Below are 25,259 nucleotides of genomic sequence, written 5' to 3' on the forward strand. Positions count from 1 at the left end.
AAAAAGAGGAGGCCACCTTAGAAGAAGTAAGAACAGCATTAAGGAAGATGAAGTCAGGGAAAGCAGCAGGCTCAGATGAGGTGACAGCAGATGTGATAAAGATGCTGGGTGAGATAGGGGAGAAATGGCTCCTGAGGGTACTAATAGCAGTGTGGAGAGAAAGGCATATCTCAGATGACTGCAGAATAAGCATACTTGTGCCACTGTACAAGAACAAAGGGGGCATCCACAACTGTGGGCAGTACAGAGGGATCAAACTCCTACCACACTGCATGAAAGTTCTGGAGAGAGTGATTGATAAATGGATACGCAGAGTAGTAGAATATAAGATGGGAGATGAACAGTTCGGATTTAGATCAGAATGCAGCACAATTGACCCAATGTTTGCATTGAGACAGATACTTGAGAAGAAGCTAGAAATGAGGACAGAGGCCAACTGGGCATGCCTAGACTTGGAGAAAGCATATGACAAGGTCCCAAGAAAGCTAATCTGCGCAGTACTGCGGTGGCTTGAAGTCCCGGAAGCATTGGTAGAATTAGTGCAGGTTATGTACAAGAACCCAGTGACTCAAGTACGAACAGTGTTCCGCCTCACAGAGGGGTTCCCAGTGGGAGTGGGTGTACATAAGGGTTCAGCTCTAAGCCCATTTCTGGTCATACTAGTGATGGACTACATTAGCACACAGGTTGGAGGGGACAGATCAACAAAGCTGCTGTATGCAGACGATGTAGCAGTACACACAGACTCTGAGCTAGAACTTCAGCAAAGGATAGGAGAATGGAATGCAAATCTGAAGGGACATGGGATGAAACTAAGCACACATAAGACAGTGGTAATGGCAGCAAATTGGGGAAATCAGAAGATGCTCAGAGGTGATCTCTGTCTGACGTACAAGGCCATGTCCAATCAGGAACTGATGGACATGCTGCACCTCAAAAAATCCAAATCCATCAGAACCACGAGAGCTAAAGACTTAAACCTCGGCACAAGTATGAATAGGACATGCTGGAGGGATAGATTCATAACCCAGAGGCTTCCCATGCTCTGGAACAAGATCCCAATTCATGTTAGGCAGAGCCCCTCACTGACTCTCTTCAAGAGAAATCTTGATGAGTGGATGGGAGATCGTAAGTTTACCCCAGGGGTCACATCTGTGTCACTACTAGACAGGGGCACAGTAAACTAATTATATTATATAAGGGGACCTTCACTGTGTCACTACTAGACAGAGGCACAGTAGTCTAAATCTATTCTGTGCATTTTGTACCATTTTATGGGGTGGCGAAAGCCACATCACTATGGCTAGGCTTACAAATGCCCCAGGGCAGATAGCCTAGTACTAAACTATGAAACAGAGATAGAAGGAAAGATAGTGGAACAGGTAAACAGCTTCAGATATCTGGGAGGGGTGGTTGAAGAGAAAGGTAGTCTGAATGAAGAGGTCAGAGCTAGAATCAGAGGGGCTGCAACCAACTGGCATATAGTATCAGGTGTAGTCTATGACAGAAGAATGCCAAAGAAGCTGAAAAGCAAGGTGTACAAGACAGTGGTGCAGCCAGTACTACTGTATGGTACTGAAATCTGGGCAGTAAAAGCAGAACAGTTGAAGAAGCTAGAGGTGATGGAAATGAAGTGCCTGAGAAATGTGGTAGGATGCACACTGTGGGACAGATGAAGAAATGAGGACATAAGAGCAGAAGCCAAAGTAGCTCCAATTGCAGAAAAGATCAAAGAGAACAGATTACGGTGGTTTGGGCACATGTGTAGAAAAGCAGAAGACAATCTGGTGAAGAAGATTTGGGACAGACAGGAAGAAGGTAAGAGGAATCAAGGACATCCAGCAAGGAGGTGGATGGATTGTGTGAAAGAAGATCTGCGACAATCAGGCATGAGTGTTGAAGAAGGTAAGAGTTTGGCACTGAATCGAGAGAGTTGGCGACAGTTAACATGATACCCCGACCCCATGTAGAAAAAATGGGAAAAAGGGGGCTAATGATGATGATGATGATATAGATGCATGGGATCAGGAATACCCTACAGGACTTCATCATCCTCTGCAAGGATAAGTAAACCTGTTTGGTGGACATCTGCAATAAATAAACTGTATAACAACAGGAAAACATCTCTGTCCAAGACGAGGAAGGAACATGTGCGCAATTGGAAGCAATGTCTCCATAGCCTGAACAAGCAAATAAGAGCACTACTGACATCCTCCAAAGCAAACTTTGCGTCCAAATTGGCAACATCTACTGCAGACAATTATAAGTCCTTCTGTACATATGTCCGCAACCTCAAAGGAAGCATCCAGATCTGTTCAGAAGTGGTGGTCAAGGACACTACATATATAAATGCCATAGGTATAACACACTTGTGGGCTGACAAATTCATTGAAAATGTCACCCCTCTGTTCCCCCCATCAGTAGATCAAGATATCCCCAGTACCTGCCCCTTCCCTAATATCTAGGGAACAGGTAATCACTGCTCTCTCATAGGCAAAACATACAGCCTCCATGGGACCAGATAACATCCCAGGCTGCATCCTACATAAACTCAGCCAGGAACTTGCAGCACTGTTAGGCACCCTATTCAACCAAACCTGGCTTTGTCCCGGCTGAGTGGAGGACAGCCACTGTCATCCATTTGCACAAAGGTGGAGCCTCCACCAGTCCAGAAAATTATACACCCATCAGCCTAACTAGCCTGATCTGTAAGGCGTGGAATGGATTGTCATGAACCTCACTAACAAGGACACTGGCAACCTCCACACACTTGATCCCACACAGTTTGGCTTTGTCAAGGTGAGATCACATCTGTTAAATTTGGTCAACTCCTTTGAGACAGTCATTAAAGCCATGGACAAGGGGAAGACAGTGCACACTGCCTACCTTGACCTGACCAAAGCCTTCAACGCTATTCCACACTCAGGCATAACAGATAAACTCTCTGAACTAGGCAACAATCCGTATGTTGCCAGATGCGTAGCAAACTAGCACACTGATAGAACCCACCTAGTCCAAATAGGGTAAGCCACCTCAAGCAGTAGACCCATAACAAGCAGTGTACCCTAGGGTTCTATCTTGGGGCATCTGTCATTTTGGATATACTTTTCTGAGGTGCAGGGCAAAACCAGTGGGCTAGAGCTGATCAAGTTTGCAGATGACTGCATGCTGGGTGCTGTCACCAAATCGACTAGTGATGTAGACATCCTCCAAGATGGTCTTACTCAGACAAATGACTGGTGCCAGAAACATGGCCTCAAGCTGAATACCACAAAATGCATCATCATCCCCTTTAGGAAGAGTGACATCTCCACAAATTATCACATTAATAACAATGTCCTAGGCACACAAGCAGTCGTGAGGGATTTGGGTATACAGGTTGACAGCAACCTGACGTTTGTCCATCATGTTGCTTCTGTTGTAAGGAAAGCCTTCTACATGGCCCACCTCATAAGTAAGGGTATCTCATCCGGGGGCAAGGAGGTCATAACTTCCCTGTAGTTGTCCCTTATAAGGCCCATTATTGAGTACAATGCCCCTTTCAGCATGTACTTCGCAAAGCACATGCAGCAGCTGGAGAGACCACAGAGGTTTCTCACCAGGAGAATCCAGGGACTCAAAGATCTACCATACACTGATAGGCTTAAAACCCTATACCTCTACTCAGTTTCATACAGGCTCCTCAGAGATGTCCGTCATACAAGGTGATCACGAACCCCACTTTGATGGGACTGCTGCATATCCATAAGTCAAGCTCCACTCAAGTAACCCACACTTGCGCCCTCAACCTGGTCTGCGACATCAACAGAACTTGGTGGGACAGATTTGTGTCCCAGAGACTCCCTCATCTGTGGAATATACTCCCTCTCCACATTAAGCAAGTACCTCTTTACCCCTTTTCAAATGCAATCTGGATAATGGGGGTCTATGTTAAATGTTCGAACATCCACAATGTCGAATATTACATGGTCGAGACCAAATGTTCGACATTTGGATGTTCAAACATCAAATAAAAAAAAAAAAAAATACACTTTAACAGCGTGAGCAAGCCCCCCTGCACCCCCCCCCTACTTATATATACCAACTCCGAGACCGCACTTCAGTGCAGAAAAGGGAAATTCTCCCTATCTGCACTGTACGGCACCATTGAAAGTCAATCTTTGAACACTTAAATTTTCGAACGTTTGGTCTCGACCATGTAACGTTCGAAATTTTGAGCGCTCAAAGATTTGTCATAGACTCGATAATTGGATATGAAACAGGAAATACACCATTGGGATTCCACCCGTGTCCCTGTTGGACTGGGGCATCAGGTGCTGACTTCTATAAACATGGGCTAAACCCTTGGCTAGGCTTATAAGACACTCAGGGCCAATAGGCTAGTCATCATCATCTTTCGGCTTTTCCCATTAGGGGTCGCCACAGTGGATCATCTCTTTCCATTTCTTCCTATCCTCTGCATCTTGCTCTGTCACACCAACCACCTGCATGTCCTCTCTCACCACATCCATAAATCTTATCTTAGGCCTTCCTCTTTTCCTCTTACCTGGCAGCTCCATCCTTAGCATCTTTTTCCCAATATACCCATCATCCCTCCTCAGCACATGTCCAAACCAACGCAATCTCGTCTCTCTTGCTTTGTCTCCAAACTGTCCAACATGAGCTGACCCTCTAATATACTGATTCCTAATCCTATCCAACCTAGTCACACCGAGTGCAAATCTTAACATCTTCAACTCTGCCACATCCAGCTCTGACTCCTGCCTTTTTGTCAGTGCCACTGTCTCCAACCCATATAACATAGCTGGTCTCACTACTGTCTTGTAGACCTTCCCTTTCACTCTTACTGTTACCCGTCTGTCACAAATCACTCCTGACACTCTTCTCCAGCCATTCCATCCTGCCTGTACTCTCTTCTTCACCTCTCTTCCACATTCACCATTACTCTGAACTGTTGATCCCAAGTACTTAAACTCGTCCACCTTTACCGACTCTACTCCCTGCATCCTCACCATTCCTCTATCCTCCCTCTCATTTACACACATATATTCTGTCTTAGCCCTGCTTACCTTCATTCCTCTGCTCTCTAGAGCATATCTCCACCTCTCCAGAGTCTCCTCAACCTGATTCCTACTCTCACTACAGATCACAATGTCATCTGCAAACATCATAGTCCACGGGGCCTCGTGTCTGATCTCATTTGTCAACCTGTCCATTACCACTGCAAATAAGAAAGGACTCAGAGCTGATCCTTAATGTAATCCCACCTCCACCTTAAACGGATCTGTCACTCCCACTGCAGTCCTCACCACTGTCACACTACCCTCGTACATATCCTGTACCACTCTTACATACTTCTCTGCCACTCCCAACTTCCTCATACAATACCACAACTCTTCTCTAGGCACAGTGTCATATGCTTTCTCCAAGTCTACAAAGACACAATGCAACTCCTTCTGACCTTCTCTGTATTTCTCCAATAACACTCTCAGAGCAAACATCGCATCTGTAGTGCTCTTTCCTGGCATGAAACCATACCGCTGATCACTAATCATCACCTCCTTTCTTAACCTAGCTTCTACTACTCTCTCCCATAACTTCAAGCTGTGACTGATCAGTTTTATCCCTCTGTAGTTACTGCAGCTCTGCACATCACCCTTATTCTTAAAGATAGGTACCAAAACACTGTTTCTCCACTCCTCAGGCATCCTCTGACTTTCCAAAATTTCATTAAACAATCTAGTTAAAAATTCCACTGCCATTTCCCCTAAGCACCTCCATGCTTCCATTGGGATGTCATCTGGGCCAACAGCCTTTCCATTATTCATCCTCTTCATAGCTGTCCTTACTTCCTCCTTGCTAATTTGTTTCACTTCCTGATTCACTATCCCCATATCATCCAACCTTCTCTCTCTCTCTCTCTCATGTTCTTCATTCATCAGCCTCTCAAAATACTCTTTCCATCTACTCAACACACTCTCCTCTCTTGTGAGTACCTTTCCCTCACTATCCTTTATCACCCTTACTTGCTGCACATCTTTCCCAGCTCTGTCCCTCTGTCTCGCCAATTGGTACATGTCCTTTTCTCCCTCTTTAGTGTCCAAGCTCATACAACTCTCCATACGCCTTATCCTTAGCTTTCACCACCTCTCTCTTTGCCATGCGCCTCATCTTCTTATACTCATGTCTACTTTCTTCATCTCTTTGACAATCCCACTTCTTCTTCGCCAGCCTCTTCCTCTGTATACTCTCCTGTACTTCCTCATTCCACCACCAGGTCTCCTTGTCCTCCTTCCTCTGTCCAGATGTCACACCAAGCACCTTTCTAGCAGTCTCCCTTACTAATTCTGCTGTAGTTACCCAGCTATTCGGTAACTCTCCACTGCCTCCCAGTGCCTGTCTTAACTCTTCCCTAAACTCCACTTCACAATCACCCTTTTTTTAACTTCCACCATTTAATCCTTGGCACTGCTTTCACACTCCTCCTCCTCTTCTTGATCACCAACGTCACCCTACAGACCACCATTCTATGCTGCTTAACTACACTTTCCCCTGCCACCACTTTACAGTCTCCAATCTCCTTCAGACTGGCCCTCCTACATAGGATATAATCCACCTGTGTGCATCTTCCTCCACTCTTGTATGTCACCCTATGCTCCTCCCTCTTCTTAAAATACATATGCACCACAGCCATGTCCATCCTTTTCGCAAAATCTACAATCATCTGACCTTCTGCATTTCTCTCCTTAACACCATACCTACCCATCACTTCCTCATCCCCTCTGTTCACTTCACCAACATGCCCATTAAAGTCTGCTCCAATCACTAGTCTCTCACCCTTGGGTACACTCACCACAACTTCATCCAACTCACTCCAAAATTTCTCTTTCTCATCCATCGCACACCCAACTTGTGGAGCATATGCACTAACAACATTCATCATTACACCATCAATTTCGAGCTTCATAAACATCACTCTGTCAGACACTCTCTTCACGTCTAAAACACTCTTGGCATATTGTTCCTTTAGTATAACCCCTACCCCATTTCTCCTGCCATCCACACCATGATAGAACAATTTGAACCCATTTCCTATACACCTGGTCTTACTTCCCTTCCATCTGGTCTCTTGCACGCACAATATATCAACCTTCCTTCCTTCCATCATATCAGCTAGCTCTCTTCCTATACCAGTCATACTGCCAACATTCAAAGTTCCTACCCTCACTGCTACACTCCTAACCTTTCTCCTCTCTTCCTGCCTTCGGGCATGCCTTTGCCCTCTTCTCCCTCACCAGTAGGCTAGTAACCTCTTATAATCCTATGAGCCTATAAATACCAGTTATGGCCCTGTGCACTGTGGTAGTGTATGTTGTTATGTCTCCACTCCCATCAATGCTGTCTACCGTGGTGTGTCCCCTATGGGCGATGTCCTAGTACCATGTCATACAGCCACCATCTGACAAATAGGTGAGTGTTACTACAAGTATATGGGGACAGTCTAGCAACATCCATGTGATACAATGACAGACAGCTACAGGGAAGGTAGGTTATCTTCCCTGTAGGTGTCTGACATCTGCAGTACACAGATGTTTGTGGAATGTGTACATGTGCCTGATACATGTGGACCCTCTGCGAGAAAAATGTGGTTGTCTGGCAAATGTTTGGACAATATGGTTGTTTTCAGACTGTGGGGAATCTGGCTGTCACATGCCAGAACCCTCAGAAAACAGTTATGGTACTGTAATAATTGTTACTGTATGCATTCCCCTACTTTGTAAGCTCAATATGTACACTCTGTTGCTGAGGTCAGGCCTGTGTCCCCCCACTACTACTGTTTATGACCTAAAGTCCTGTTGTAGGGGGTCAATAGGTATGCTAGCCATAGCTCTCAAGTGATGAGATACAGATGTTGAATACACAGTGACCTAGCCAGAGTAACTCAGGGACAGTCATAGGTTCATAGGTTGGTACTAGGCTATCGGCCTTAGGGCCTATACAAGCCTAGAAATAACAATTCCCTGGATATTTCTTCCCACAGTATTTACTTCCCTGGACAGTTTCTAGCAGGGTGACTGACATGATCCCTGGGGTGAATTTCCTATCTCCCATCCAATCATCAAGGTTCTTTTTGAAGAGGGCCAAGGAGGTGCTCTGTTTGACATGTATGGGCAGTCTATTCCAGAATATGGGGAGCCTCTGGGTCAGGAACCTATCCCTCCAGCATGTTTTGTTCATTGTGATGACAAGGTTTAGATCCCTGGAGTGTGTGGCTCTGAGGGATTGGGATTTCTTTAAGTGGAGCATGTCCAACAGCTCAGGGTTTGACATGGCCGTGTATGTTAAGCAGAGATCGCCTCTGAGTAGACGATATGCCACATAGTATAGCTGGAGTTTTTTTACACGGTCAACATATGGCATCTTGCTTTAGGCCTGTGATTCTTTTAGTGAGGTATTTCTGCTGTCTTTCCAGCTGTTGCAGATGTCTTGTGAGGTACATACCAAATGGGGCATTATACTCTATAATGGGTCTAATGAGGGATGAGTACAGTGGGACAATGACCTCGTTTTTCCTGGATGAAAAGCCCTTAGTGATGAGGTGTGCCACATAGAAGGATTTGCTGACTGTTGTGGCGATGTGGTTATCGAAGGTGAGACCACTGTCCAACTGTGTCCCTAAGCCTCTCGTCACACTTTCGGTATTTAGTGTACTGCCATCTATGTGGTAATTCATGGGTACATGTTTTTTCCCAAAGGGGGTAACTATACATTTCTTGGCATTAAGCTTGAGCCCATGGGTCTGGCACCAAGCATCTTTTTCTGTAAGGCTCTTTTGTAGAATATCCACATAATTTGGGGATTCAATAATGGCTCCCAGTTTGCAGTCATCTGTGAACTTTGTTAGCCGGAGTCCCTTAGTGTTGGCCTGTACTTCAGAGAAGTAGATGCCAAACAAGAGCGGTCCCAGGACTGAACCCTGATATACTCCACTTGTCACTTGTCTTGAGCTGGATTTGGAGTCGGCTACTTTTACAGTCTGGGTTCTGTCAGTAAGCCAGTTGGCAACCCATCGAGTGACATAGGGATTTATGCCAGCTTAGTAAGTTTATTTTTGATTCCAGAGTGGGGGATGGTTTTGAAGGCCTTGGCGAGGTCCAGATAGGCTGTGTGGACTGCCTTACCCTTATCCACAGCTCTGGAGACTGATTCGAAGAAGATTTGAAGAAGTCAATCAGATTCGGGAGACAAGATCAGCCCTTCACAAACTGAAACTGGGTGGGGTCCAGTGTTTGAAGGTTGCCAATGTCTTTGTTTATAAGTTCCATGAAAATGCGTTCCATGCCCTTGCAGATCAGGCTCGTCAGACTGATGAGATGGTAGTTCCCAGGATCCAAGATGGATCCCCCCTTGTGTAGTGGGATAACTGTAGCTGTGCGCCACTCAGTGGGCATGAAGCCTGAGGTGAGGCTATGATTAAACATGACACTTAGATGAGTGGCAATTCATTTTGTAGTTCATGTAGTACACAGCCTGAGATGTCATCTGGTCCCATGGATGCTGTATTCTTAGCTTTGGAGAGTGCAGTTTCTACCTGTGTGGCCATGATTACCAGAATTTGGCAATCTTTTGGTATTGAGATGGGCCCTTTAGGGGGTGAGAGGGGGGTGAAGTTGGCACTAAATCGATCTTCCAGGATATTGGCAATATCCTTGGGATCATTATATTTAATGCCATTCTGTTGTAGCTCGGAGCAGATCTGAGCATTGCCATTTAGATTATTGACATAACTATAGAATGCCTTGTGGTTGTCTTTGGAATCTTTGGCAATTTTATTTTCGTAACTAGCTTTTGAGGATTTTATGAGGGATCTCAGCTTCTTACTGAGGCTGGTAAGGGAGTTTTTTTGCATCCTGGGATTTTCCTCTTTTCTGCAACAGTTTCTTCCTTCTGTTGCATAGTTTGTTTATGGTAGGGGACCACCAGATTGGCTTCCTTTTTTTTGGAGGAGAGCATCTTGGTTCTGTTTGGGATGGTATGAGTCATGCATGAGTGGATGTGCTCATACAGTACCTTAGTGTAGGATTCAGCAGTCAAACTTTCAGATCCCGTCTGCATGGGTGTCATGAAGTTTGTCACTTCTGACTTGAGAAGCATGAAGTTGGCTTTGTAGAAGTTTTTTACGGAAGTTTCCTTACTGGGGGGTGGGGGTGGGATGTGAATGTCAAGGGTGATTTGCTTATGGTCAGACGTGACCAATGAGGGGGTGACCACTGGTGTGGAGCATCTATCTGCCATGTTGATAATGACCAGGTCTAGGATATTGGAGGCCCTGGTGGGACAATGGGTTAGTTGATCCAGGGCATTGGAATTTATGAATTCCAAGATACGTTGGGAAAAGGTGTTAGTACTTGAGTAGTTTTCCCATTTAATGGCAGGGTAGTTGAAATCACCCAGTATTCGGGTGTTTGGTTGTGTCTTAATATTTTCCAGTATGTTTAGAAAAGTGTAGTGATAATCTTTGGGCATGGTGGTGGATCTGTAGCAAGCTACAATTTGGATTGCAGTCTTACCTAGTGTTAGTTGCACCTGGAGAATTTCAGATACATTGTGTTGGGCAACTAGCCTGGAGGTGTGAATATCCTTGGTGAATATGGACACTCCTCCACCTTTAGTGTTTTGGTCTTGGTTTGGTGGATGAAAAGTGTGGTAAGAGTTGTAGCCTGGTATTGCAGAGGTGCTCTCTGGAGCCTTGAACCTGGTCTCAGTTACTGCACAGATATCGATGTTCTCCATTTTTAGGAGTGCCTTGAGAGAGTGCATTTTGAGGTTTAGACTTCTAGCATTGAGTAGCATTACCTCCAGATTTTGCGTGCTTGTATTTGTTACGGTGGTGGTTTTGTCCTTTGAACCTTGCCTAAAAAAGGCACTATAGGGGTGGAAAGAGCTTTAGCCAGTAACCTGAATCCCAGGGGTGACAGGTACAGACCATATCTGGCAAAGCATCGTGGTTTGTCGATCATGTCTTCCCAGGCAGACAGATACTGGATCCCCTTTGAATGACACCAGAAGCTTAGCCAATTGTTGAAGTCAATAATTTTGTCCTTATACTGTGGTATCATTCTGGGTGAAGGCAGGATGCTAATCAGGGCTAGGGTCATACCTGCCTGGGCCACATGATCTGAGAGCTCTTCCATGTCTCTTTTCATGTAATCCAGGGAGGTATGTCTCAAGTTATTCACTCAAACATGGACAATGACAGAGTCATATTTGTATTTGTTGTGGAGTGACTTGAGTGCATGCGTTATGTGGCAGATCAAGGCACCCGACAGGCAGCTGACTATAAGTTTCTCCTTGTTCAGCCTGGTGAGTGGGACATCAGTGTGCCTGACTATAGAGTCACCTATGACTAAAGTGTTGGGTACATTGTCTTGCCTTAGGGGCTGTTGTTGGGTGGCACACTGGTGTTGTGAGCTATGTGACACTTTGGTTGTGACTGGTGTTTGTTTGCATCTCAGCTTTGGAAGTCCTTGTTGCTTGGGCAGGTTAATGTTAAGGGCCTCCACATATGTGGGTTTAGTGTTGCTATGTGTGGGTGTTGATGGTGTTGGTTTTAAAGGGCTATGTGTTGCTTGAGGTGTAGTGCAGGTGTTAACCTTCTCCTCTTGACTGTGTAGCACAATCTTGGCTGGAGAGAGCTTTGCTTCCAGTTCGGCTATGTAAGTACATCTCTAGCAGGTTGTAGTGTTGGGTGGTAGGAGGAGAGGGTTGTCTGTGTACATGAGGCAGTTGCCGCATTGCCCCAGTATGCCCAGATTCACCAGGTGGACATGAGAAATCACCAGAAGCTGACCCTTGGACATGCCTTTTTAGGTGCTTTTTTGTAAAGCACAAGAGCTATTTTCCCTTATCTTTGCAAGGTACTTTGCAATTATAGGCTGTTTAGTGCCTACGATTAATTTCTCCTTATTGACAAGGAGAGTTGAGTGCTTGTATCAGTTTCAGGTTTCCTAGTGTTTTCCAGCAGGTTCTAGAGCAAGTGCTAGTCACAGGGGTTCAGATTTTAGTGCTACTACTGAGAAACCAGCTAGTTCTAAGGGAAAATTTGAAGAGCAGACTTTCTGGCGCCTAGAATAGTTTAACAGTAGCCCCGCAGTGCTGCACAATGTGAAAAATGCGCAAACGTATGCATTTTTAAGCCAGAAAGTTGAAAGGGATAGAAATCAGCCCAAAAGGCTAATAAAATTACAATTTCAGAGCAGGAAACCACTCCTCTAGTGTTAGATAGGCAGTACAATGCTCACTACTCCCACTGGTAAGCAGTAGGGCTTCCCTCTACCACAGCAACGTTTGGATAGCTCTGAATACAGAAAATAAAGTCCTGAGACAAGCAAAGCCTGGGATCTGGACTATACTGGCTAGGAAATGTGGGGAACGAGCAAACAACATAGTATTTTTTTTTTGTTAAAACAGGCTAAACAATGCAATAATACAGTAAATAAACACAGAAAAGGCTAATGCACTTGAGTGTGTAGTCCTAAACTGTAAATGCAATTAAAACTCTACAAAATTAGCAATTTAAAACTTTGTAAATGAAGCAAGGCAAGTGCACAACTGAAAAATGGTTTAAGAGGCAATAATACAGTAGAATAAGTAGCTAGTATACATATACAAAGAAGTCTATGTATACAGAAAAGCAGCTAAAACACACTTAAACAATTCAGATGCAGTGCAACCTACAGCACTTGAGTTGTAACAATATTAAGGCAAACACAGTTTTAATAAATGCACTAAAATATACTCTGTATTTCCAAAATGTTTGAGAAGCACAGTCAGAACACAAGGAGATTCAGGCAATTTTTTTAAAGAAAGGAGAAAGGAGGAACAGAAGGCCTTCTCAGATGTTTTCTCTCTATTACGTAGAATGAGCTAATGACACTAGATTGGGAGGAGTGTCTCCGATCAAATTTACAGTAGGGGCAGGCAAATGCAAAGCCACCAAGTATAACAACAGGGCACCAACAGGGAGGGAGGGTGGGGACCAATACTAAAACTATTAGCCTACACTCCTTTAGACAGTAAACACTACAGAAATCTTTATGACAGCAGTGAGCCACAAAATGAAAGTTTTTAAACAGATAAAAGAACAAGGAGACTCTACAGAATGCTTTTAACTGCAAACAAATCAGTTACCCATGCAGATTAGTTAATAGCAATAAAATACAGTAAAAAGTATGCAGCAGGCAATAACAATTGCTATATATAAATTGCTAGAAGCAATAACCAGTATAAATAAGCCAAAAAACAGGATACTTATTCTTATATATCTCAGATCAGAGTTGTAGTCAATGCCCCTCCTCCACTCTGCTCAGTGTGTATAGACAGAAATCCTCTCAAAGTTAGGGCTTAAATACCAGAAGATACAACCTTAGACAACTTTTTTTAAAAAAAGCCCATAAGAACCAGCCCCCACTAGCCAGCAGCCAATCAACACAATCCTGCCACGAAGGTAAAGAAAGGCTTCTGCTAATTCAAGATGACATAGTCATGTGCTCAGAACAATCACTGCAAAAACAAACAGGCCCAGAGCCATCATATCTAAACTGGGACAATACTAAAGCTATTAGCCTACACTCTTTTAGACAGTAAACACTACAGAAATCTTTCTGACAGCAGTGAGCCACAAAATGAAAGTTTTTAAACAGATAAAGGAGCAAGGAGACTCTACAGAATGCTTTTAACTACAAACAATTCAGTTTCCCTGCAGATTAGTTAAAAGCAATAAAATACAGTAAAAAGTATGCAGCAGGCTATAAAAAGTGGTATATATAAATTGCTGGAAATAATAAACAGTACAAATAAGTAAAAAAAGGATACTTATTGTTATATATCTCAGATCAGAGATGTAGTCAATGCCCCTCCTCCACTCTGCTCAGTGTGTATAGACAGAAATCCTCTCAAAGTTAGGGCTTAAATACCAGAAGATACAACCTTAGACAATTTTTTTAATAAAAAAGCACAAAAGAACCAGCCCCCACTAGCCAGCAGCCAATCAACACAATCCTGCCACGAAGGTAAAGAAAGGCCTCTGCTAATTCAAGATAGCATAGTCATATGCTCAGAACAATCACTGCAAAAACAAACAGGCCCAGAGCCAGCAAATCTGAACTGGGACAATACTAAAGCTATTAGCCTACACTCTTTTAGACAGTAAACACTACAGAAATCTTTATGGCAGCAGTGAGCCACAAAATGAAAGTTTTTAAACAGAGAAAACTAGATCCTGGGTGCCACAGCACATCAGCTAAGCTGGTACGCGATGGTGTTTAAAAAAAAAAACACACACACACCTCAAGAAAGAGCGTGATAAGTCACACCCACACTCACTCACCCTCACCGGGAAACTCAAACCTTGCACCTTGCAGTTGAAAGGCATACACCTTAACCACTTGGCCTTTCAGGTAGAATCAAACCCTGCACCTTATGTCTGTAAGGTAAACAGCTTAACCATTATACCAACCTCCCTCTCATTAAATAACCAGCCCTTGCAAATCTTGAACCCAGGACCCTGCACTCCATAGCCAAAGTGATTTACCACTAAGTCATGTCAGATATGGGACACCTGTACAATGTTTGAACTGTTCCTGTGTGACATTCACAGACTGAGAGGAGCTGAATGATAGTACATCATGTAATAAGCCAGCTGTGTCCACCATTACCTACTCTCACTATTGTGTAACATACAATCCAGTAACATTTGTACAGGAGTCAGCTGTTGTAGGAGGGACTGAGAGGGCCAGAGCCGTGATCTACATCACAGCAGGCAGAGTTGACAGGGAAGCCTGTAGGTGCTGGACAGCTGACTATCATCAACATGTCATTCCACGATATGTGCTACTGGCCTACTGTTGTAATCCCTGTTCCCTGTAACTGCATCCTCCCATTTGCATGCCATTACCTGGAGACTTCTATTACATACCTGGTAGAGTGCTGTGCTCCTTTTTGTGCAGAAACCCTGAAGAATATTGGTTGTGATATCTCAGTCTGTCTTTCTAAAGAAAGTCACAGACCTGTTTACTTTAGGCAGCTGCTTGCCTCTTGTAGGTAATGCTCATGAACAGGCGATTGCCTGTGCACCAGTCTGTGGCTCAGACTTTCTAATTGCATCCAGAATAGCTGGGTTGCACTTTCACTAGCCAATGGCATGGCACAGCAGTGCTATTTTTAAGACCTTCATGTAGGCCTTGACCTCTTTCCTAGTCTGTGAGATGGACATTATGGAGGTGTGGAGACTACAGCATCACACAGGGTAGGTAGAAATACCATCCACTGTTGGGATTTATGTGGTATGTCCACAGTTTTGCATGCTATGTTTGGCTATTGTGAATAGACTTTCTGATTATGTGGCAATTTAGTGTTAAACAATGTGGGTTGAGCTCAGTAAGGGGGAAGACAGATGTGAGTGTCATACCTTATAGGCATCAGAAAATGCATGCTGCTGCAGTAGCTGCTTGTCTATTAGCTGTGCATGTTTGTAGGGGAAGACTGTGACACATGTTGTGGTCACTTGACCTTTGCCCCCACCCCTTTATTTATGGGTGTTGTGTGGATCCATTGTTCTAGGTGGTTGTGAGGTACGGTAGGTTTGTAGCAGGTAGCTGAACATACAGCTGCATATATTGCAGGCTGCATCTGCTGCATTTTGCCCAGGGGTCCTATTGGGGAGTGTGAACACATTGAAGGCCAGCAAGCTGTATGTGTTAGTGAGGGAGCAGTGTCAGCTCTGTTGTTACAGCATAGCCAGGGTGAGGGTACCCATAACAGTCCAAGTGAGGCATGTGCTTAAGGTACATATGTCATATAACAGTGCCAATCGGACAGTGGTAGGTGACATATAGGTAGCCTATACATATTTGTGCAGTGTGTCCCTATGTACAGGTCTTTGACATGCTAAGATGGGTAGCAGTGAATGCAGTAGCAGCAACCTGTTTCAGTTAAAATTGCAGGACTCGGTCATTATTTGTTGTATCAACAAGCATGGAATTGAAGTGCAACACACTGGATTCAAACCCATGTGCAGCATGCTAGGAATGTAACAGACTGAGGTACAGAGTCAGTACTGCAGCAGGTGTATTTGCAAGATATATGTGCATGCATATAGTCTGTTGCCTAGGATTGGCATTAGCATATGCGTTCAGATGGGTATGACATGTAACACTGAACTGTCTGTCATGATTTTGTAACCTTGATCTGTACTGACTTGCCAGTACTTCAACACACATAATCGGTTTTGTGACAACTGTGCCAATAGTAGGTGGCAGAACTGTGGATATTCTGCAACAGCCTGTGCAGTTGTCAGCTATACCTAATATCCTAGGCCTCACGTACATCAGTCATTATTTATTTGGCTGTGTACTGGTTTGGTGTCTGCATCACAGTCCCAAGTATGCCGTCAATTTTCCCATTATATTTACAAGCAGTGTGTCATTGTCAATCAAGATATGTTTATGGAAACACTTGTTTTATTTCAGAGCTGAGTGGCCTAGTGGGCTAATGCACTGTGCTGTAGTTGACAGGGTCCCAGGTTTGAATCCTGGCAGGAGTTATTATTTTGCAAATGTGCTTAATAGTGTCAGAAGGTGATTAAAGCAATTTTAAGCAGGTTTGCATGTTGTGCTATGCTGCTTAACAACACTTAAACCCACGCTAATTCCAAAAAAGAAAAGAAAAAAGGGGTGATACGAAAGTGGTGAAATGGGGGCAAGCAGGGGGGAAAACACTGTGATAGACAGGTATGGATGTGTAGGATGAGTGTAGGAAAGGACCATAGCTTTCCATTTTTTGTACAGCAACAGCTATGCAGGTTGTGGACAATTTGGAATTTGGAGTCTCACATCCCAGAGAGAGGGGTGTGGGCGACATAACTGTGTTGACTAATTGAAGTAATGATTGACTGTGTGCAGTGTACATGGGGGCAAAATGGAGAGCTATGTATGGGATGATTTTTTTTGTGGGACAGATGCCCTTTTCTTTAAGGTGAGAGTGGACTGTCAGGGAAGGGATATAGGTACATGTGGGGAGATAAGTTGGGTAGGAGAGGTTGCATTTGCAAACAGACAAGACAGCATACAGGGGTGGTGTATGACACATGAGGGGGTAAACACCTTGGACTGTGAGGGTATTGTGGAATCGGAGAGCCATGTGTCCCCAGATGGCAGCAGTAAGACTGAGCTCCTCACCTATGGGCAGTCAACACTGCTCCTTCACTGTCCCAAAGGTGGTTGTGCTGGGGGCTTGGCACCGGGGCCACCATGCCCCTCCAGGTTGGCCAGTCTGCCCTCAATCTGGTGCAGGCAATCATCAAACTCATAGTGCATGATCCCGTGCACCATCCCTGGTAGCTGTTACTGGGTGACAATGCCCTCTCCATGCCCTCTCCCGGGGGGGGGGCATCCCCTGAGGTGGTTCAACTCATAGGTGGTGCAGGATCAGCCGAGGGGGCAGCTCCATGTTGGGTCCAAGATCAGCTGGGTCCTGGTACCATGGCCGTCTGAGGTAGGGTTGGCAGATCGCCAGGAAATGGCCTACCCAGTCGAGCTATGGTGTTGAGGTTTTTCAAAGTGTACAGGTTAGTAATGAACAGAATATTTAAACATTAGTTATAACAGAATGTTGCAAATAACCTAGTAACATACCACTGCATAGGATATGGAACACAGCAATAAGTGGGATAACAGTCAGTATTGTAACAGCATACCAGTAACAGTTATGGCATAAGACCAACAACATAGGTAATTCAACAAGGTATGTTAGTATGCAACCATTGTAATATATAACAATAATAAAACACAAGGCCCAACATAACGTTTTGAGAACAATATATGTTAAAAGTAAACCATACCCAATGTATAACAATAATAAATTATGATCCAGATAAGGGATGGGGGGAGAGAGAAAAAGACATTCCATTACTACCAGTATAAGCTATATTGTTTGCAACAGCACTTTTATATACTGCACAGGTGTGCCCTACTCTATGTATACATGTGCCTATAGCTTCTGTTGCACCTACATACCTTGCAAGCTATCCACATGGGACAGTATGGGCCAAGTTATACCACCTACAGGTACACAACTACAGGGGACTATTACATGTCGGGGGGACATATATGACTACCAAGGTGTACTGTGGACTGATGTAGTGTGACTGTCCTATTGACATAAATCATGTGGATGTTAAATCTGTGTCCAAGGGATTTGGCACTAGTGATCACAGTCCATGACAGTGTGACACTTGAGAGACGTGTAGCATGCACAGTGCAGAGAGTTTACCCCTGTCATGCTGTCCTTGGCAGGCATGGGGTTAGACTTATCAGCAGACATTCACAGACAAATCAAGCATATGGCCATGCCAAGATTAAACAGTTTTATTTGTTTTATTAACTTGTATTAGTATTGTACTTATTGACTTTATTTACTGTATCACCTTGCTGAGCAATGCTGTTAATACTCTGGTACATCTGAACACACAAATTAGTAACCCATTAGAACAGCTACTACAGATATTTACCTGTAATTCCTGTGGGGAGAACATCTGTTAACAATATATAACTGTTTCTATCAATATTTAGTAATACTTGTCCCTAGAGTCGAACCCCGGTGTGTGTGTGACAAAATATACATCACACCTAGTCCTTATCAAACTGAGCTACTGCTGAATATTGATTGGCTGATATGTGCCTAGAGCTCACCTGGTAACAAACTGTAACCTGGTAATAGAGGTAGAGTGTTATACAAGACTGCAGTGACACTTGAACACTCATGCATGAGATTCATGCATGGCAGAGATAGTAGGTGAACTATGCATTACTACATGGAATGTAAGTGTAGACAATTAACCCCTAGTGGGTGGAAATAAGTGTGATGTGTGCAGACCATATCGGAGTGCTGAGTTGTCTACCTGACCCATATACAGTTGCAGATGGTATATTTGCAGTCTACAGTGATTACAGTTTCATACTTGCCTGCAGCAGTGTAACTAAGATCAGGAATGCATACACCCAAAATGCAATGGGTAACACAAGACAATCCTGAGATACGCAATATACCTTGGGTGTTCCTGTTATAGGTTCAGATCTTACTGCAGAACAAGTATCATAAAAGTATTATATCTTGTAGTACATCTCCACATCTAAAGTTTAGCAAAACACTATTAGTTAACCTTCACTCATTTATTGGTATTATTCACATTTTTACTTCACAGCAGTTGTCATACTCATACTCGATTACATGACCAACAGCCCAAAATACACACATATTGCACAACACAGATTTATTAGGGATGCCATCATGCAGTGACTGGTATACATCTACCAGTCTTTATTGATGAACAGTTGAAATAATGTAGGTGTTGCAATACAGCTGTAAATACACAATTAATGCAGCAGGCACTTTTTTATTTCCTTAACATCATTAATGCAGTAGAACTTTATTTCCTTAACATTATTACAGCAGTAGAACATTATTACCTTAACATTCTTAATGCAGTTGAAACTTTATTTCCTTAACATTATCAGGTTTCATGCTTTCACCTTTATTGAACTGTACCTGGCATTACTCAGTTATATCAGTCCAGGTCTAGGATCACATTCATTGCAGTACAATCAAAACAGAATATACCTACTGGCAGTTATTAATGTACTCTTTCTTGTTTATATGACTATAGATTTCAAGATACATCTGTACTCACCATAATCATGGTGCAACCTGGCCAGGTGCCCTGCATGGGCCGCCAGGTTGCAAGCTCTCTTCTCTGCAGCTGTGGGGAGAGAAACACACCATTATGCATACCTATCATACATTCAGAGTACATTTGGTAAAGCAATGATAACAATACTTACAAACTGGTGGGACATTCCCATCTCTGGCATCTTGGACCCAGGTGGCCAATAGATCCCCCTTACGACACTTCAGGTCGTCACAATGATGATGCACCTGCTCACCTGTGCAGGGGATACCAGTTGCACTGGTGAGATTGCATGCCAGCTGGTCCCAGGCCTCCAATTTGTATTCTTATCCCTGGTATTGGCCCTGCAGCAGCCAGACATCATGGTATTTCACAAGGAGTCCAACCATGACCCTGAACTCCAGAATGCCCCACCATTGCTCCCAGAAGTGCACACCATCTCCAACTCCTGCCATAGTCTTTGCCAAGATCAAACTCCAACAGATTATGGCTGTATAACTGCCTGTTGCACTTAAATAAGCCTGTTTTCTCACCCTTTACCACCACTGGGTCATTTAAAAAAAGGCGTCACTTTGCTTAGCACAGCGAACCCGCTGAGCTCAGCTGAAAAGTGCTTACACTGACAATCATTAGCAAAGTTTAGCAGTGCACAAACCAGCTTAGTGGGGATGAACAGTGCTTAAATGGGCATTGCTTAGTGGTGCTTTGCACAAACCAGCTAAGCACAGCTAAAACGTTCCTTGTTTAAGCAGTGCTTGGCAAGGTTCAGCTGTGCTTAGCGGAGATTAGCTAAGCACAGCAAAGCAGGATTTCACAATGCATTTTAAAATTGTGTAATTGCAAACTACAATTTTAATAACATGTCTGTGCATACATACATTATTCCATCAAGGATTTACACATACTTGTCATAATTGGGTATTTGCAACATACATGCTTTATACCCTGTCTGTGTATTCATACAAAATTCAATCAAGGCTTAATACTACTTCTCATACATGTGTATTTGCAAACTAAATTTAATAACCTGTCTGTGTAACCAAAAAAATTAAATTGGAATTTAAAAGATGTCTCATACTGTGTATTCACAAAATAGCTACAGTGTGTATTCAAACCCCGCACCTACTGCACATAAGGCTGTCACTATAACCATTCAGCTACATGGCCATGTGAAATGCTGTTATACTTTTACATATATCTCTCCACTAAGTTTAAGCACCACTAAGCACCACACTGCGACGTGCACTCTCAGCTATGCTTGAACTTGACCTTTCCTAAATAATTACATGTATCCAGCTTCTATTTTTAGATGTCTGGCATGCGTCCATTGCTGCACGCCATGCCATGCCATGCAAACACACACAAAAGAAAATATTGAAATACTTTTTAAATACATTGCTATCCGGCACTTTGACAGTGCAGGGAGTGTGTTACTCATCTCTGGTTACAGTAACACACTCCCTACACTGATTCACTAACCATGTTACACAACTTTCCCTCAGTAGTGTGCCTTCATTAACATGCAAGGCACACTGCTTAGAGGGATCTGCATACTCGGCCAAGGTACCTTCCGTGTAGGTCTATCACTATTCCTACATGGATTTTATTAAATCCCCAGGAATATTTACAGCACTGTCATTTCTGTCCATATAGTAAATCTTAAAAGAACTTATGATTTCTGACAGCTTGAGACATTCACTTCCAAATATATCAAGCTAAATGCAAATTTGAATTAAATCTAATGAATGATTGTTCTATCAAAATATTCTACTTGTATGTTAAATAATCAGACAAAGGGGAAAGAATTGTATCTATGACTACTAATGGTAATTCCATGTATGTTAGTGTGTAATTAGCAAACTTGCTTAATAAATATTTTTCAGCTATTGAAGCTAATGTATGTGATAATTTTGAAACAGGTGGATCATGAGTGTTCTGTTATCAGTTTGGACTTGGTGAGAACCTTGCTGAGTAGTGTTAAACAGGGCTGTGGTATGGGTTCAGATAATATTCCTGGGTGCTTTTGATCTTTTTGTTGAAAATTTATATCAGCAACTATTGCACTTCTTTTTAACAACTTGTTGCACTCTGGCATGGTTCTAGCTAGCTGGAAACTTACTAATGTTGTTCCAGTTCATAAAAGAGGGTCATGGGGCAATATCAGGAACTATAGATCGATCAGCATAACTTCATTGGTTGGGAAAAGTTTTGAATGGTGCCTAATACAGATTCTAAATTGAGATATTCAGGGATGTCTAATGGATCTTACTCAGCGTGGTTTCATGAAGAATAGATCTACTTTTACTAGCCTTGTTGAATTTTATAATTCTGTGTCAGAAGCACTAGACAAGGACATGTCTGTTTTAATAATGTATTTGGATCTAGCAAAACATTTTGATAGAGTACCTCATTCCTCTGTTTTAGACACTATATACGTGCATATGATTAACCCCTTTATTATTCACTGGGTAGCTAATTGGTTGAGTGGATGGTGGCAAAGAATAAGACTTGAAAACTACACATTGGGTAGGAATTAATAAAGGGTTCCATATGGTTCGGTCCTGGGATCCTTGTTGTTTAATTTAGTTTTCTATTTTATTCCAACTACACCCAAAGCATGGATGGCCAACATATGCAGATGACATTAAAATAGGCTTTATAGTTACCAACTCAGTCTATGTGGATTGCTTTAATGAGTATTTGTGCAATATATCCTCATGGTTTAGTCAAATGGGGCTGAATGTTAATAAGGATACGTCCTTTATTTCTGGAGATCTGAGGTAGAATTAAATGTAAATTTGGGACCATTCAGGTTGCACAATTTGTTAGAATATAAGGACTTAGGAATCACTATTTGTAATAAACTTAAATTTAGATCTAATGCTCAAAACGTTAAAGCTCAAGCATTACAAGTATCTGGGTTAATCCTTCAGAATGTCTGCACAGATACAAAAGAATTACTTGCAAGACTGATTACATCCTATGTCTGCCTCATTACTGAGTATAACAAGATGTTTTGTATATACAGTAAGGGAGATCAGCTTGCATTGGGGAGTATACAACAAAAATTTACTGGATGAATCAATGAGTGCAGAGATATGTCATATCAATCAAGACTTGATATTTTGGGTCTTTACAGTATCAATTATATGTACCTCAGGGAAAAATTGTGTTTGGTATATCATGGGATATGTAATGAAGAATATCATATTTCATTACATTTTGAACTTTTGAACCCAAATAAAGTCAACTAGAGAAGTGTGTTATACCTACAAAATAAATGAGTCTAGGATGGCCTTAAGAGCAGGTCATTTAATGCAATATATGGTTCGCCTGTGGAATAGAGTCACACTTTATAATCATCAGTCTTCCTCCATAGAAGCTCATACAACTAAACTAGATTACTGTATGAATCCTAGAGTACATCAATTTATTATGGCAACTGCATTCTGATTGGCCAGTTGGCCTATAAGCAGGTGTTAACAAAGTACTGAACTATTAAAATGTAGATTTTATCTCTAACAAATATATTTAGTCTAAACTTCTCTGATTCAAATTATCTCCATGAAGTATGTATATCTGTTTTCATAATGCCCTGGAGAACTGCATTGGACAAGTGGTGCTATATAAATGTTACAGACTGACACAAGGGTCAGTGCTGAACTTTCTCCTGTTTGGCACTTATTTTGCAGACATCCAATTTTTTAACAACATTTGCTGATGATTGCAAGCTGGGCACTGTTATCCACTCATCTAAACACTGAACAGCTCCAACAATAGCTAGAATGTGCACATATCTGGTCTATTGGATGCAGTCTCACGCTAAGTGCAAAAATGTGCACTGTAGTCACATTCATCAAAATAAGCTACTCCTAACACATACATTATAAACAGTATGCCTCTTCAGACAGACAGATATAGTCATAAGAGACACAGGTATGTCTGTGGACAACTGCCCCTCTTTTATTTATTTATTTATTTATTTTTTTGTAAAACTTTTTTTTTTTTAAACAAGAAACATCTTTATTAAATTATCACTTATGACATAGGCTCTCATACATTTATATAAATGAAAACAAACCATATTGACATAATCCCAGTTGCAAGCATTTTACATCACAAACCATACTGACACAATTTTACTTGCAAACATTATACATCACTTATAATCTACCCAATCATTGTCAGTCAAAATTACATAGCTCATTCAAATCCTGCCTTCTTTTAAACCTCATTCCTCCCCTGTATGTATTGTTCCCACAATTCCCATTTTGTCCTATGTAATTTGCTCCTACTCTTTTCTAAAGATCAAATTCCAGCTGTTTTATCTCTGTTACTATATTCACTACTTCTAGTGCAGTTAGTTTAAACTTTGATTTCCATTTAGTAGTCATTTATTTTTTGGCAAGCACCATAATTAGAATCAGTAAGTCCTTATTATGTCTAGGCAATTCTGATGCTGTATCATAGCTCAGACAAATCATTTCCCTAGTTACACCAATTTGCTCACCCATTATCCCTGATCAAGTAGTCTGCAGGGAATATTTAAAGTTGGTCAACTCATTACACTCCCAGAAAATATGTTCCCAATTTCCTTTTTCTTCCCCATCACACCACCAACACTTGCTGTCTGCCTGAGGAAAAATTCTCTGGAGCCTACTTGGGATATAAAAATATCTATGCAAAGATTTCCAAGCAAAGTCCTAAATCTTCTAGATTTTGTTACATATCTAGGAAACAAATATATATTCCCTTCATTGTTTCTATGTGAATTGCTTATCCAGTCTCTCTTCCCAATCCTTTCTAACCTTCTCTGATTGATTCTTATAGTTATCATGCAATATTTTATATGCTCTGTGACGATTGGGGAGAGATGGGCGAAGGCTGCCAGACTAGTCAAATAGAATTTGATATCTAATTCTGGCATGTTTTCTTGATAATAAATGTAAAATACAGGCATGTTTCTTGAATGTAAAGAAAACACTGTAAAATATGAACTTCAAGATTGTTGCAACATTGCCATCTGCTGTAAGGAAAACCATGCCAAGTATTTCAAATGTGTCTTTTTAAGTTGAAAAGATCTTATGAATCTCTTTCATGTTAGAATTGGGCTCCAAGGCGGCAGGATGAAGATTTCATGCCTATTGTTTTAAGGCTAAAATTTATGACCAGAATTTAGATGTGGAATGTGTTTTATTGCTCTGGTTTCGTTTAGAATATACATGTGAAATGTCTTCTATTGTTGAAAGTTTTTGTGCAGGTGTTAGATTGTTAAATAATGCAGTTTGTTTGCCTGGGAAAACCTAAGAGTCAAAAATGATGTAATTTGGGGAAGGACCCAGCAAACATGTTTGTTAGTAATGCTTAAATACTATTTCTCACAAGAGACTAAAAAAACATTTTGACTTTGGACATCTAACCCAGCACTGCTTATGCTCTTTATGTATGTAAGTAGGATTGTAGCACTGTGTTTTCTCTTAAGATTAGCTAAAGATTAGAAAGTTAGATTAAGTAT

The sequence above is a fragment of the Protopterus annectens genome, chromosome 2.part1 (assembly GCF_019279795.1).
Source record: "Protopterus annectens isolate FY-2018-M chromosome 2.part1, PAN1.0, whole genome shotgun sequence".
Classification (NCBI taxonomy): Eukaryota; Metazoa; Chordata; order Ceratodontiformes; family Protopteridae; genus Protopterus; species Protopterus annectens.